This window comes from Lolium rigidum, chromosome 6 (genome assembly GCF_022539505.1).
Source record: "Lolium rigidum isolate FL_2022 chromosome 6, APGP_CSIRO_Lrig_0.1, whole genome shotgun sequence".
Taxonomy (NCBI): domain Eukaryota; kingdom Viridiplantae; phylum Streptophyta; class Magnoliopsida; order Poales; family Poaceae; genus Lolium; species Lolium rigidum.
The window spans coordinates 273,827,718-273,842,186 of record NC_061513.1 but is presented as its reverse complement, the minus strand read 5'-3'; positions in this window follow the sequence as shown (position 1 = coordinate 273,842,186).

Below are 14,469 nucleotides of genomic sequence, written 5' to 3'. Positions count from 1 at the left end.
AGTATAGCCACAACAGCAGTAGTTAACACTTAACATTAAGAAAGTCTGATACAATTTTGCCAACCAAGTTACAGTACGCAATGATGAACGTCTCTTCACCAATCAAGCATCAAATACATATGTACACTAAACTGGAAAAAAATGCTAGCTTAGATATTGGAAAAGCCTGGACACTTTTCAACAAAAAAAGTACGCATATTATTCTGATATATTAATTGTCAAAGAACCAAATATAAGGAAACTTCCGTTCAAATTCCACACGGCAATTGGCATTGAGACATGAGCAAATTTATGGGCCAGCAGCCACTGCCTCTAGCACATGGAGGAAAATGCAGAGAACTAGCATCCTAGCATTAGACACAACAGTACACAGACACAATCGGTTGGCTATTATGTAACTACAACAATAGTTGTAGGATCAGCAAAGGTTGGCTATTAATCACCTACTTGCCACATAAAGAGTGACTAGTAACAGAGAGAACATGGTAGCCAAGAAAGCTCGAAGCTTTTTTCCAGAAATATGTAAGGAATGAAATCAAGGTCGGGTCCTATATATAGTACAACCAACTATGTGTTAATTACTCAAATCCAACGTGGCAACCTACAGACTCAACGGTACTAATTAACCCAAGGCCGGACAGTACTCATACAAAGGCAACCATTAGCAACTTTCGATAGAGGCAACAAATTAAGGTAACAACAGCCAGCTAGCAAATCATAGGAAAAAACATTGAAAATATAAAACTCAGACCCTCCTTGTAAGGTAAGCATCATAATTACTCAAAAGGCAACGTATTTAGGTTTGTGGTTTAGCTTTCATGTTTTAATCCAGCTAAACCCAAGTTGGATCCAAGATGCTAAACAGAAAACCAATTACATCCAACCATCAAGCCACATCAGCCCATAGGCCCAGCAAAAGCCACTCGGCTACCAAAAGACACCCAACATCTTACAATATGGCTATCAAGGAGTAGAAGGCAGCAAGAAAGGATGGTTGTCAACAGCAAAGACACTCAGCATACAAAAAGACACCCAACAACTTACAATATACTAGATATCAAGGAAGTGGAAGGCAGCAAGAAAGGAGTGTTGTCGACACCTAGTAACTGCTACACTCCCCAAACTGAAGAAAACAACAAGATATTGAACTAGAAATGCTTAACCACCACATACCAAAGCTCTAATGCACACATAGACTGCGTAGCACCCTTGCTGGAGACATCGGAGGTGGATCTGTAAGAGAATCAGCAATATGACAATATCAGGTTATAAACTGCAAGATACATGCGTCTTAAAATGGTACCAATATGATCAACGAAATTCAACTGGACAATTTTGAATCGAAGAGAAAAAGCAAATACATAAGTACACTAAACTCGAAAAAACAAAATGCTAGCTTAGATATTGCAAAAAGTATGGACACTTTTCAACAAAAAAGAAAGTATGCATATTATTCTGATATGTTAATTCTCAAAGAACCAAATATAAGGAATATTCAGTTCAAATTCCACATGGCAATTAGCATTGAGACATGAGCAAGTTTATTATAAACAAAGACATGAGCCAGCAGCCACTACCTCCATCACAGGGAGGAAAATGCAGAGAACTAGCTTCCTAGCATTAGACACAACACTACACAGACAAAACCAGTTGGCTATTATGTAGCTATTAATCACCTACTTGCCAGATAAGAAGTGGCTAGTAACAGAGAATTTGATAGCCAAGAAAGCTCGAAGCTTTTTTCAGAAATATGCAAGGAATACCACCAACTATGAGTTAATTACTCAAATCAAACGAGTCAAACTACAGGCCCAATGGCACTAATTAACCCAAGGCCGGCTAGTACTCATCCAAAGGCAACCATTAGCAACTTTTCATGGAGGCAACAGATTTAGGTAACAACTGCCAGCCAGCAAGTCATAGGCAAATACATTGAAAATATACAACTCAGGCCCTCCCTGTAAGGTAAGTATCATAATTACTCAAAAGGCAACGTATTTAGGTTTGAGGTTTAGCTTTCATGTTTTAATCCAGCTAAACCCTTGCTTGATCCAAGATGCTAAATAGAAAACCAACTACATCCAACCATCAAGCCACAACAGCACACTGGCCCAATAAAGCCACTCGGCAATACCAAAAGATACCCAACAGATTACAAGATAGCTATCAGGAGTAGAAGGCAGCAAGAAAGGATGGTTGTCAACAATAAAGCCACTCAACATATAAAAAAACACCCAACAGCTTACAAGATAGCTAAGTAGGAAGTGGAGGGCAGCAAAGAAAGGAGTGTTATCGACACCTAGTAACTGCTACCCTCCCAAACTGAAGAACAACAAGATATCAAACCAGCTGGACTTTATAACCACATACCAAACCTCTAACGCACACACAGACTGCCTCGCACCCTTGCCGGATACATCGGAGGTGGATCTGTAAGAGAATCAGCAACTTGACAAGATCAGGTTATAAACTGCAAGATCAGCACATGTGTCTTAAATGCTAACAAAGTGATGATCGAAAATCAACTGGACAATTTGAATCAAAGAGAAAGCGCAGATAAAACATTGAAGACAATTTTGAACCTGCCATCATCTTATTGCTTATCTGTGATAACAGATCACTCTAGGAATTAAAACATACATGTATGGCATGCAAGCAACAGTCACAAGTAGTCAACCGATAAGATGCGAGAAGTCCCCTCACTGTCATCCTCTCAAACATTTGGCAAGCACAATAAATGTCAGTGCATAGTGGCAATTTAAATCCTTTTTTTAGGGAGCAATTTAAATCCTTAACTACGATGAAAAGTGAGGGCCCATTTTAGATAGACTGATCAAGTTTAGAGAAACTTGACAGTTGACACGAGATGCAAGGAACTGGAACCATGCTCTACTGAACACAAACTTCTCCAGAACGAAATATACATGGAATGGAACTTGTAACACTAGCACACTTGACAAGTATCTTGCAAAATGAACACCTAGGTACTAATGGCTGATATATCAGTACCTAGAGTTATGCCAGATGTGAGAGACATGGATCCCTTCTAAATGCGAGAACGTCCAGGTCACGTTGGATCCGGCAGACATGGATCCGTTCTGAATGCGAGAACGGTCGGGCCACCCTAGATCCAGCGGCCATGCCTCCCTCCTGGCCAGCTACATCTCTACTTCTCCCCTACTGTGCCCTGTAAAGGATAAGAATAAGATAGATAAGGAACATCGAGGTGTACTGTCTGAAACACATGTACAAATATACTACCCTCAAGATGAAAAGAGAAGGCAAACAATAACATTAACAGGAAGGCGAATGCTGGATAAGATGAATAAAGAATGGAAGTGTATTTTGAAAAGAATGCTCTATCATTTTTCAGCATTAACCATCAAAAATATTACAATGTCCAATAAAATTTCTTCTCTGTTTGTCCTATGTTACAACCGGTGAAGTACATAAGATTTCCCAACATCCAGTGACTAATACAATACTTCAAGTAAAATCATAGAAGAAAGAATGATAAATTGATGGCATTTTAGTGACGATGGAAGAGCAATACCAAACCAGGTCTAAAATAGTATACTTACGGCTGCTGTATTTACTAGGCCATAGGCCCAGCAAAGCTACTCGGCATACCAAAAGACACCCAACAGCTTACTAGATAGCTATCAGGGAGAAGAAGGCAGCATGAAAGGATGGTTGTCAACAGCAAAGCCACTCAGCATACAAAAAGACACCCATCAGCTTACAGGATTGATATCAAGGAAGTGGAACGCAACAAGAAAGGAGTGTTGTCGACACCTAGTAACTGAATGATTTTTTTTCAATTTTAAATAGCCTCCCCAAAGTGAAGAAAAGAACAAGATACCAAACCAGCTAGACTTTACCACCAAATACCAAACCTCTAATGCACACACAGACTAACTCACACCCTTGCCAGAGACATCGGAGGTGGATCTTTAAGAGACTCGGCAACAAGACAATATCAAGTTATGAACTTCAAGATCAACACATGTCTTAAATGCTAACAACATGAACATCGAAATTCAACTGGACAATTTTGAACCCAAGAGAAAGCGCAAATATAAAACCGAAGACAATTTTGAACGTTCCGCCATCTTATTGCATAACTGCCATAAGATATCACTCTTAGGAATTAAAACAAACATGTATAGCATACAAGCAACAGTCAGTAATAGTCAACTGATAAGATGTGAGATGTCCCCTCACTGGCATCCTCTCAAACATTTGGCAAGCACAAATAATGGCAGTACATAGTGGCAATTTAAATCCTTAACTAGGTTGAAAAGTGAGGGCACATTGTAGATAGACCGAAAAGCTTCAGAGAAACTTGACACGGGACACAAGGAACTGGAACCATGCTCTACTGAACACAAACTCCTGCTGAACGAAATATACATGGAATGGAACTTGTACCACTAGCACAATTGCCGAGTATCTTGCAAAATGAACACCAAAGTACTAATGGCTGATATATCATTACCTAGAGTTATGCTGAATCCGGGAGACATGGATCCCTTCTGAATGCGAGAAGGGCCGGGACTCGCCTGCTCCAGCAGACATGGATCCCTTCTGAATGCGAGAAGGGTCAGGCCACCTGAGATCCAGCAGCCATGGCTCTCTCCTGGCCAGCTACAGCTCTACATCTCCCCTACTGCCCTGCAAAGGATAAGATAGATAAGGAACATCGAGGCATACTGTTCGAAACACATGTACAAATATATCACCCTCAAGATGAAAAGAGTGAAGGCAAACAATAACATTAACAGGAAGGCGGGTATTACTGGATAAGATGAATAAAGAATGGAAGTGTATATTGAAAAAAATGTTCTATTATTTTTCAGCAATAACCAATAAAAATAGTACAATGACCTATAAATTTCTTCTCTTTTTGTCCTATGTTACAACCGGTGAAGTACATAAGATTTCCCAATGTCCAGTGACCAATACACTACTTCAAGCAAAATCATAGAAGAAAGAATGATAGATTGATGGTATTTTAGTCTCGATGGAAGTGCAATACCAAATAAAGTCTAAAATAGTATACTTATGGCAGCTGTAATTCCATGAAAGAATATACAAGTATTGTTAAAAAAGAGATGTATACAAAACAGAATGCTACTGGATAAACCAGCATAGATTAACTACAAACCAGCACAGATTACGAGGCTATCAATAGTTGCAGATACATGTACAGTATCCTAAATAAACAAGTAAGTACCCCTATCGGCTAGTAGCACTCAAACTTGCTAGCTCCCAGGATCCAACCGAATCAGCAAAATCATATTTTGTTTACAATATGACAAGATGTCATCATCATGCAAGATAGGGGAAGAGAGAAAGAATAGCATAGGAGTCTCACCGGCGAGCACGGCCATGTTCCCGGCGAGCACGTCATAGACAGCCAGGACACGGCCTGATGCGCGCCCTCCTGCGATGAAGCAGCCTCATGGAGGACGCGGGGAAGGAGGGCAGCCGCTCACCGGCGTGCAGCGCTCTCCCAACAGTAGCGCCGCTCGGCGCAGCGGGAAATCTCCACCCGCACGGCGACGCTGGGGGCAGCCTGGAGCTGCGCCGTTGTGATGGTGAACGGCCCCGAAAGGGAATCGACCGGGGCGAACGGCCCCTGATCCGTTGTGCTCCTGAATAAAGGTGTCGAGGTCGCCACGGTGGGAGCAGCTCACCTCCTGCACGGACAGTAATAGATATACTAAGTAGATGCACACTAGAAGTTTATTTGATTAACTTTAATGCATATGGTATTTTGAAATCTGCATACGTGATATCAATGTTCATAAAAAAATCAGATGCCAATTAAGCATGAGAGAAATCTAGCAAGACGATAACTAAATTAACAGGCAATTCTCAGATCCTTAAGCAAACGTTTTGTGAATGGAGAATTCTCATTGAAAGGCTGCTGTCCAAACGAATTGAGCTACTGTTTCAGATTACGAGGCTGAATTCAGATTAACTACACAAGCCAGCACAGGCTATCAATAGTTGCAGCAACAAGTACATGATCCTAAATAAACAGGTACCCCTTTATCGGCTAGTAGTACTACTGTCCAGCACTCCAGCCTTGCTAGCTCCTAGGATCCAATCGAATCAGCAAAATCATATTTTTTTAACAATATGTCATGATGGCATCGTCATGCAAGATAGGGGGAGAGAAAGAAGAGCATATGAGTCTCACCGGCGGGCGCGGCCATGTTCCCGGAGAGCACGTCATACACAGCCAGGACACGGCCTGATGCGCGCCCTCCTGCGACGAAGCGTCCTGATGGAGGACGCGGGGAAGGAGGGCGGCCGGTCACCGGCGTGCAGCGCTCTCCCAACAGCCGCGCCGCTAGGCGCAGCGGGAGATCTCCACCCGCACGGCGACGCTGGGGGCGGCCTGGAGCTGCGTCGTCGTGATGGTGAACGGCCCAAGGAGGGAATCGGCCGGGGCGAACAGCACAGAGCAGCGGCGTCGCGTGTGATGGCCGGCACCCCCTCGCCGGCGTCCAGCAGCCGCACTGAACTCCCTCGGCCGTTCGCGCGGCGCGGTCTAGCGAGCTTGACGGAACGGCGCGCATCGCATGCGCGTGCGCGCACCGGCGAGCAAGCAAGCCGCGCCAAGACGGTTCCGGCCGCCATGGCAGGGCGCCGCCGTCTCTGGCGTCGCGTGGAGAGGAGAATTGGGAGGTTAGGGTTCGGTTCGCGTGCTGCCGCAGTAAACAAACACCTAATTTTGTTGGGCCAAATTTTGTTGGGCCGCGCCTACTTGAGCTCACCATACGATTTCTGTTTTCTTTTCAAACGTCCTAATAATAATAAATAGAAATGTTAGTTGTTTCCCGCTCCTGTTCATGTCCGTACACGTTACATGCATCCTCTACTACGGTGTGCCCTTCTTGCCGCTCAAGGAAAAATTCCCATTCGTAATTACACTAGCTAACTTACCTATATACGTAGTAGTTTGTTCAAAAGAAAAACTTACCTATATAGGTACGTAGCAAGCCACGGGCATGTTCGTATAAATTTTATACCGTTAGAATCATGGATCTTGCAACCGTCTGTCATCCGTACATCCTACCCATCCAAGACCGCAAGTCATTCCTTTGTCTTCAATTGTAGCTAGCTACCATCAGTGGCGGAGCCAGAACATCAACTATGTGTAGTCATGTTAAAGTTATGTAGTCAAATACATATATTTTTATAAAATTTTAAGTATATTTTACACACCTTAAGCTTGTAATGGTGAAAAACTGTGTAGTCAAATGACTACACAGCCTAGACGTGGCTCCGCCACTGGCTACCATGCGGTCCATCCTTGATCAGCCCATAAAATTTGCTCAACCTAAACGACGAGATATACGAATCAAGCACAACCGCGGGAGTGATCCGGCACTGATGGACTTCTCAGAAACAAACCTGGGACCTAAAGTTTCAAGTGGGATGGGACTTTCCATTAATCCTATGTCCCATCCCGTCCCAATAATCCCATATGCATCCCTATAATAATGTTCATTAATCCCATACGGCCTAAGCGTGACAGGCCACCTGGTCCCGACCGCAGCGTCGCATATGTGCATGCATGCAGCGGAAGATACGCAACTAGCTAGATGCAGTTTTGTCCCGGGCACAACTCACCTGGCCCGATGCATGCACAATTTAAAAAGGACTTGGGTCCCGCGGGACATGCCTATGCTGCTTTTATAGGTCCCATTTATCTTGTTATATCTCGGTGGGCCAGATAGGAAGGGGGACAAGTATCCCTTGCCCATCCCGCTTGCAACGTTACTGGGACCACGTCCGTGACAACCAAATGCATGGTCCAGTTGTCCGATGAGGAAGTCTCCATTTGGATGTCCATGGCGTGTTTCCACCGCGGTGTATCAATCAAAGTGGAAAGGCGGGAGATGGGCGGACATTGTAGCTAGAGACAAAACAACAGTGAATTTGTACCACTTCCATGTTCATGGATGTCCATGCTACTCAAGCACTTGAAAGAATATGGACTATATTTCCCAAACATAAATATCAATAATTACTTTATAATAAAGCAGTAGCCTAATAAATAATAGAAATAAATAATTGGCATATAATATGGAGAATATTTTACAAAGAACAAAATAATTCGTGTGTATAATAATTAATAACTAATTAATGTGATTACCAAAAAAGTAAGATATGTGTTTTTGTCTAATATATAGGGGAAACATGCCCCGGAGAAGAGCCTCTGTCGTCGCCCAAATGTGCCATTCCATCCTAAAATCACCAGCCCCACCCACATCGTCACCACCGCCTTCTGGCCGTAGCTTGCCCACAACATGAGAGCATGGATGGCCCAATTGTTTTGTAATGGATATTTACTATTAGCATTCCAATTTTTGTTGGGAGAAAAAACTTCAGAAGTAATGTTCACTTCTACTTTACCATGTTCTAGAACTTAGATTCATGGTCATCATATACATGAGCATGCATTGCATTTCCTATCGATTGGAGAGAGCTGACAAGACGAGCACATTGGTGGCATCAACCATGATATGCATGAAACATGAGCTTACTTACATGACCACCAATAGCAAAATTTGGACAAGACAACCCAGAAAAACTATGTATGCTAGAAATGGGCGGGAAAACTGCCAAAGATGAAAACGGAAGGAAAAAGTGCGTTGTTTCCTCCTGAAAAGAGTGGGAAACGTATGAAATCTTGATACACCCCGTGGAATCATAGCACAATGGTAGATAATATATAGCATTTAGTCAACTCAATAGTAATGCATATAGCTTAAAAAGGCACATGCAGTCATTGGTAATGGTTATCTCCTAGCATGAAATAAGGCTCACTTTAAATGAAATATAGCATATATATATATATATATATATCTTCAGACATGAAATAAATACCATGATAATGTGCAACAATGAGGGCATACTATACCAACCCAAAAGGAGGCCTAGTTGTTTTAAAAAATATAGTTGTGTTGCTTCAAAGTAGGAGTTTTCCCCGACTAATTCCATGAAGTATTGGATTGGTTTTTTTTTTGGCGTGCATTCATGTGTTCCCCTATTCCGTGACCCCTCGAACAGACATATGCACACTTTTCATAAATATAGGGCAATTTTAGGTGAATTTGCTATATTTAATAGTGATATAATAGGGCAGAGGAAGAAGAATAACTAAAAAGTATCCAATCGGTGTTGATGGCAGGAACATTGTTTGATGGACCAAGCCGGAAGGCACTAGTGGTGGTGTTGGTGGTTATAGGAGGGACGGGCATGATTTGGGCGAGGGTGAGGGTGAAGGCTTGGGATGCCGAAGTTTTCTCCATGCATGTCACGTGTACCATAGTAGTTGGAAATGACCGTGAGGGGCTCCCTTCGATCGACTGACACCTATGTACCTATACCAAATACTATATTTATTGCAATACTTATGGCGTACTTATTATTAGTATAGGTATGGACATATTAATAAAGTTAATTAATATTTTATGTTTGATAATGTATATTCTCCATTATTTCAATGGTCACTCTGACTTTATAAAAAAATGCTAACTAATTAATATTACACTATCTATTGTTTTACACTCCCTTGCATTTGGGTTCGTTGGAAACATGTCACAAAATAAAAAGAATGATGACTGAGAAAGGTGTACGCGGGGCCAGATGACCTAGAGAGTTGTATGCGGGCTTATATGACCGTGTGATGCCAAATGACCAATGGAGGTGTATGTGGACCTGAGTCCAAGCGAGTGTATGTTGGTCTAAACTTTCAATGTTAGGACTCCATGCAAGAAAGGAAAGTTTTTCCAACAGTTTTGGCATGATTTCATTTGTCCCCCTATTCTACGGCCTCGAAACCCAACCACACTAGCTTTTCATCAGAAGTGGTAATTTTGTGTTTCTTTACTCTTGCTAGTGATAGAATAGTGCATAAGAACAAGATCAACTAAAAATCATGCCAAGTTCTTACAAAAGTTTGTTTGGTTGTTTCGAAATACTTCCTTCATTCAAAATTAAGTTACTCAACTTTGTCTATATATATATGCATGCATATGGTCGCGTTTTACTAGGTAGTCATGTTTGTGAAGCAAATGCCACTTCAAATTGTGTATTGATTTTCTTATTTACGCTAACCTTATATACTCGTGCCATAATCCCATGCCAAAGGGGGAGGGTTTTTGGTCCTTCCTTGTGTGATTTCATGATCCCCGCTCCAGCTGGCCCTTCAATCTCTACACACTAAGTTTTCATTCCATGTGATTTTGCTTCTTTTTATGTCATAAAGCTCACAGAACCATGATCAAATCATAATGGCGCCAAGTTGTTACAAAAGTTCGGTCGGTTGCCAAGAAGTGCGAGTTTTAAAATAATGTTTAATATATTTGTTCAGTGCCATGTCAGGGGACACTCGGCAAACACTAACAACATGGTGTTTGCCGAGTGCCGGGCAGACACTCTTCAACAAACAAGTGTCCATCTGGGTTAAGCGCGTCTATAGGGACACATGTCCACCAGATTTGTTGATTGTCACTTCTAAAACAATCCTCCCATCAACCAAGACTTTCACGCGTACTTGCACACTAATTCATTGGTCTCTCTTTCAACCAGCACTAAGTTTGGAGTTCGTCCATGATTCGATTGACATGTTCACCCCATGGCCAACTCCGTTTCGTCCATAATATCAGCCGAGGACTCTACCTCATCTTCCTCGACCACGGTGTCAGGACAAACAGTCTGGCTTGGGAATAAGGTTGATCTTCCAAAAGTAGGCCCATCTTGAGAAGAACTCCCATCATGCAATAATTTCATCAGAATTAAAGCATGTAGACGTCAGATCTAAGCATTACAATAAGTTACATTGTACTTCAATTATGTTGCTCCACAGATCTTTTGTACATAACATAAAACAAGATCTTGATCTTTTTCTTTGACGAGATCTATGGAGTTCTTGGGCAGCGACTAGAGAACAAACGTTGTCCTGTAGCTCTGTCTACCAAGATCTCGGAAGATAACAAGGGTGACGAAGATGTATAAGTCAGGGGTAGGTGGGATATATGTTTGCCATTTGGTATTGTTTTCCTATACTGGCACCATAAATTCGTAGGCCAGGTTTTAATTCATTGCTTACATGCCAAGGCTTTAATCTCTGAAATAATATGCAAGTACAAAGGATCTATCTTGATACTTAGACCATGTACTATGTAGTAAAAAAGCGGTTCATTTTGGCTTTGGAACCGAGTTCCACACATAGTGGAGCACCGCACCATGCAGTCTGACACCACAAGCGAACCAAATTGTTGGTTCGGCTTGTCCAAATAAAATACTAATTTCTTTGGCTGACCCACAAACAAACCAACGGCTCCAACATAACCGTTGCTTCTTCTTCTTCTTCTCTCTATATAGCTAGCTGCATACAGTTCAAACCAGAGACAAGAACACCTCCAGAACCATGGAAAATTCATCAACCCCCTTCACCGACCTGCTCAACACAAATCCCACACCAAATACACAAAACAAAGAGGATATCGCACAGCAGCAGATCCCAGCTTACCCACCACCCCATTTTCGGATGAATTTTCCACCACATCACTATGGTTTCCAGCCTCACCACCCACAGAATTACATGCCTTTTTCAGGCCAAGGAAGCTACCGAGCAACCCATGGCTGGGCCTCAACCAAGCTACCAACAACTCATGGCTGGGCATCAACCAAGCTACCAGCAACTTGGCGCTCCTTACCAAGGAAATGTTGGGCAGTATCCACAAGCCTTTCTCGGAGGAGGTATGCTCGGTGGTCCATCATCGCCGGTTGGTTCATCTGTCTTTTTGGAGCTGCTGGAGGAAGCAGTTCAAGATGCGATGATTCAAGTTCTCCCGGGTCTCCTGCACCATACTCTCCAATGTCCCCTGCACAATACAACAGTCAACGGCAAGTTAGAATCAATGAAAGCACCGATGATGGCGAGGAACCAACCGGTGGGCGCCAAAGATGGGGCAAACAACAAAATCTAAGGCTTGTAGGTGCTTGGTTGAAGCATTCAATTGATCCAATTCATGGAAATAACAAGAAATCAGATCATTACTCGGAAGCAAGTTGCGGATGAATTCAACAAGCACTCATGTAAATCGAAAAAAGGACAAGAGTGCAATGCAAGAATCATTGGAACAGGACTAGCACTATGGTTGCAAAGTTCAATGCGGCTGTTATATCAATGAGAAGAGTATATGTTAGTGGGCAATCCGAGAAGCAGCTTATTGACAAAGCGCAAGAGGAATACAAGAGATTGATGGATACGAGATAAACCATTCGCCCTAGAGTATTGGTGGAGAGCGAGTTAAGGAAGAAGCTAAATGGAAAAACACATATGGATTTGGAGAGATGAGTAAGAGAACTAAGGTAGACTCATCAGGAGCTTACACTTCTTCAAATCAGGACGGTGATGTACCGAGATGAAGATCGACCTGATGGTAGAACGAAAGCAAAAGCAGCAGAAAAGGAAGAAAGGAAGAACAAAGAGAAGGCACCAGCACGCTACAAGCTCAATGAAACCGTCCAGCAATTCAATGAACTTGCATTGAGGAAGTCGAAGCTATTGAAAAAATGGCAGCAGCCGCACGAGTCACATGCTGCAGCTATCTCTGAGAAGGTCAAGCTTGATAAAATGAAACAATACCTTGATCTAACGGCGGTTGACACTACAAGATATTCTGCAGCACAAATAGCACGGCATGAGAAGGCTCTTAATCACTTGTCCCTTGAGCTATTTGGTCCAGATGATTAGCCTAGATGCATGACTTGGTTATCTCTGTAATTTAGCCTATATTTGTGTACCTTCTAGCATGTAACCGATGTACTATTATATCTATGGAATTTAAGTTTTTTATTTGTGTGTACTCATGCATGCTTTAATTAGGTGCAGTAATTAAATAGTGAATGAGATGGCCATGGGAACTAGCCGTTTGCAAGGAACTAGCCGTTTGCTACTTGTTGCAGACCATGCATGCATACAACAAAAATAAAGGCTGGCAAGAAACCTAGCCGTTGCAAACAAGTGCATAAATAGAACATGCATGCATACAGCCATGTCCACCTCCATACTACAGGACACTTGGATTTGGCATGCATATTTTGGTGTTGCTGGCTCAAATAATGACATCAATGTCTTAAACCAATCACCTTTGTTCACTGAAAAACTACAAGGAAGGGCTCCGGAGGTTCAGTTTACAGTGAATGGCAATGAATATAACATGGGTTATTACTTGGCTGATGGCATCTATCCAGAGTGGGCAGCATTTGTGAAAACAATCCCGCTGCCTCAAAGTGTCGAAGATAAACTATATGCTAGGATGCAGGAAGGAGCAAGAAAAGATGTTGAGCGGGCATTTGGAATACTTCAAGCTCGCTTTGCCATCATACGTCATCCAGCTCGTATGTGGCATAGGAAAACACTTGCTAGGATCATGTATGCTTGCATTATATTGCATAACATGATTGTTGAGGACGAGAGGGATACATACCGGGTCCGATATGACATTGATTACAACAATGAGTATGAACAATCAGGAGAATCTCCACACTTGGCTGGATTTGAACATGGGCCACTGCATGATTTTTCCGTCGTTTTGGAGACAGGCCAAGCTATTCGCAACAAAGGAATGCATCAGAAACTCAAGAGTGACTTGGTTCAGCATATATGGCAGCAATTTGGAGGCAATGAGGCTTAATTAGTACTACAAGTTTCTAGCTTAATAATTAATTTAGTTGTTTCTAGCTGTGTTTTTATTTATCCAGTAGCTTGTAATAGGTTTTCATCAAGCAAGCAAAGCATGACTAGCAGAAGCAAAGCTTGTACTGCAGTTGTTTTCACAATTTTTGCAATCCAACAAGCAAACAACAACCTGCAAAATCACAGCAAAATAACAGAACTTGCAAGATAATGAGAAAATAACCTTGACGGAGGGGTGTGGTAGCCGTCCCAATGGGTCGCCGATGTGGTCGCCGTCGTCGTCCCTCCCAGCGTGGATGTGGTAGCCGCCCCAACCGGCCGCCGATGTGGTCGCCGTCGCCGTCCCTCCCAGCGTGGACGTCGTCGGCGTGGCAGCCCCTCACCAGCGTGTACGTGGTCTCCGCCGCCGCCCCCACCTGCTCCACGGTGAGGTCGCCGTCGCCGTCCCAACCGGTCACCGATGGTGCCGTCGTCGCCATCCGCCCGGGTGTAGATGCGGTCGTACAGCAGGGGCACACCATCCCCACGACGGACCTGGCGGGATCTCGCCTGGCGGGCGTCGGGGCGTCCTCAATCTCCGCCGGATTTCTTGGCAGCGAACGGGAGAAGCTCTGGATAGTTGGGGAAGTTTCCTCCGCGCGCGAACGGATAAGGGTCGAGCCACTCTTTTCTTTCTTTTCTTTTCGTGGGGGCCCATCGCTACAGCTCGAACCGGTTCGATACATAGTAGGAAATTG